Raw genomic sequence first — 2,863 nt, 5'->3', positions numbered from 1 at the left:
TGGTAGCGAGCACAGTCGGCTTTCTCTTCATTTCCCCGGCTGGTGCTTCTGTCCACTCTCCAGCCCTGGTTCTCACCTGCAGTCCCCCTGATGCTTGTAAATGCACCTCTTCCCGGCGTTCACGGAGGGCCCCCCTGCTCTGCCTTTGGGGTCCATCACATCGCCAGCCTCTCTGCAGGGCTCACCTTCTACCTCCAGGTGGCGCCGGTGGAAAGGACATAAGACACCTGATTCATTCATTCTGTCCCAAGTGTCTTCAGAGGCATGGTCTCGAGCCCTTGAAAAGTGTCAAAGGTGGGCACGATCCCATTCTTCTCTGAGCCTGCTCTCACCCCAAACCAAGTGGAAGCTTCCCCCCATGAAGCATGGAGTGAGAAACTGGCAACCTTGTTACACTCCCACGTTGGGACTCCCAGCACCCCAAGAGCTCTCGGAAACAGACACACGAAAACAAAACAAATCAAGGGTTCTAGTTCCCACACTCTTTTTTCGTACCTTCAGACGAACATGAACCCTGCCCCTGGTCCCTGACCGTCACTCTTCAAAATCGTCAAGGTCATTCAAAACAAGGAAAGTCTGGAAACCGTTGCAGTCAAGACGAGGCACGATGTATCAATGTCATGTATCCCCGAACAGGACAAAGGACGTTATGTAGAAACTAAGCACATCTGAATAAAGCATGGACTTTAGTTAACAGTAATGTATCAATGTTGGTTCATCAACTGTGACAAACGTACCATACTAATGGAGGATATAGGGGAAATTGATAACAGGTCATAGAGTAAAGGGGGATCTTTTTGTACTCTCTTTGCAATGTTTCTGTAAATCTAAAACTATTTTTTTTAAGTTTATTTCTTTTGAGAGAGAGAGAGAGAGAGCATGTGCATGCACGAGTGGTGTAAGGGCAGAGAGAGAGGGAGAAGGAGAGAATTCCAAGCGGGATCCTCACTGTCAGTGCAGAGCCTGACATGGGGCTCGATCCCACAAACTGTGAGATCATGACCTGAGCCAAAAAAGCAAGACTCTGATGTTCAACTGACTGAGCCACCCAGGTGCCCTGATCTAAAACTATTCTAATTAAATGCTTCTTTGTTAGGGGCGCCTTGGTGGCTCAGTCGGTTAAGCATCCAACGTCGGCTCAGGTCACGATCTCATGGGCGGTGAGTTCAAGCCCCGCGTCAGGCTCTGCGCTGACAGCTCAGAGCCTGGAGCCTGCTTGGGATTCGGTGTCTCCCTCTCTCTCTCCCCCTCCCCCACTCATGCTCTGTCTCTCTCAAAAACGAATAAACATTAAAAAAAAATTTTTTTAAATTAATTGTTAAAGGGTGAGAGAAAGCGTGTAAGTGCAGGGTGCTGGGAACAGCCTGAGTGCAAGATGCTGGGGACCAGCATGGGCGCAGGGTCCTGGAATGTCACTCCCAGCCATTCAGGTCCTCCTGGCTGATGCTGGGATATTGTGGAGCAAGACATCCCCACCCCCACTGTGCTCTGCCCAGATTCCCAACCTTATGATCCAAAGGTGACAGTTGTTTTAGATCACTTAGTTTGGGGTGGTTTGGCATAAACCAATAGATAACCAGAACAGGGAAGGAGCAACACTGGGAGCTGGCAATTTGGAGGGAGGAGGGGGGGAAAGCCTGTATTCCCACGGCCCCTGCTCCACGTCTAGGTTGCTGCTGCCATTTTTTGCCACTAGGTGGCGGCTAATGATTGTCTCCAGCAGAAAGGAAGATGGGGAAGAAGGCCCCCCCCCCCCCCCCGCAGTCCACGCAGCCCCGAGTCTAGTGTCCAACAAACCTCACTTAGAACCGTAATGGTGATTTCCTAACAGAAACTCAATCCCATCCTGCACATCTCCACACTGATACCCTCATTTCCAGCCTCAAGCTGTTTGCACGATCCCAAGAGGCTCCCCAAAGCAGATCAGGAGCCACACACACACACACACACACACACACACACACACAGGGATCCCTTTTCCTTGTTGCAAAAACCCCAGTTCTGCAGTTTGAGAGGGAGAGAAAAGCTGGGGAGGTCATGCTTCCCCCCCCCACCCCGCTCTGCTTTCTGCCCCACAGTTGGTCTTTTGCTGACCCTTCAGGAAATGAGATATAGTTTATTGCAACATCATGCTCCCCACTGAGCCTGCCTCTCTCTCTCTCTCTCTCTCTCTCTCTCTCTCTCTCGCTGTGAGTCCTCACTGACACGACAAAAATCCAGACCGTCAGATTCCAACTCATCAAATAAGACTTACCATATGCTCCAGCTGTTCTGTGTCTGGGCATACAAACCAAAGAATCAAAAGCTGGGACTCAAATGTGCAGACTTGTATCAGATATTTGCATGCCCGTGTTCACAGTAGCATTATTCACAATAACAGAAAGGTAGAAGCAGTCTACCAGCAGATGAATGAATAAACAAAATGTGGTGTGTGCATACATATTAGTCAGCTTAGGCTGCAACCCCAGAATATCATAGCTGGGCAGCTTAAGCAACAGAAATGTATCTTCTAGGGGGCGCCTGGGTGGCTCAGTCTGTTGGACGTCTGACTTCGGCTCAGGTCACGATCTCACGGCTCATGAGTTCGAGCCCTGCGTTGGGAGCCTGGAGCCTGCTTCCGATGCTGTGTCTCCCTCTCTCTCTGCCCCTCCCCCCCACTCATGTTCTGTCTCTCAAAAATGAACAAACGTTAAAAGTTTTTTAAAAAAAGAAAAGACACCAGTCCTAATAGGGTGCCATCCTTATGACCTCATTAAACCTTAACTATCTCCATAAATGACCCAACTTCCAATATAGTCACATTGGAGGTTAGGGCTTCAACTTACGACTTTGGGGCAGACAGATTCAGCCCATTAAACCACAC

This window comes from Acinonyx jubatus, chromosome E2 (assembly GCF_027475565.1).
Source record: "Acinonyx jubatus isolate Ajub_Pintada_27869175 chromosome E2, VMU_Ajub_asm_v1.0, whole genome shotgun sequence".
In the NCBI taxonomy this organism is placed as follows: Eukaryota; Metazoa; Chordata; class Mammalia; order Carnivora; family Felidae; genus Acinonyx; species Acinonyx jubatus.
The sequence above is the reverse complement of the archived record's forward strand: the minus strand, read 5'-3'. Positions refer to the sequence as shown.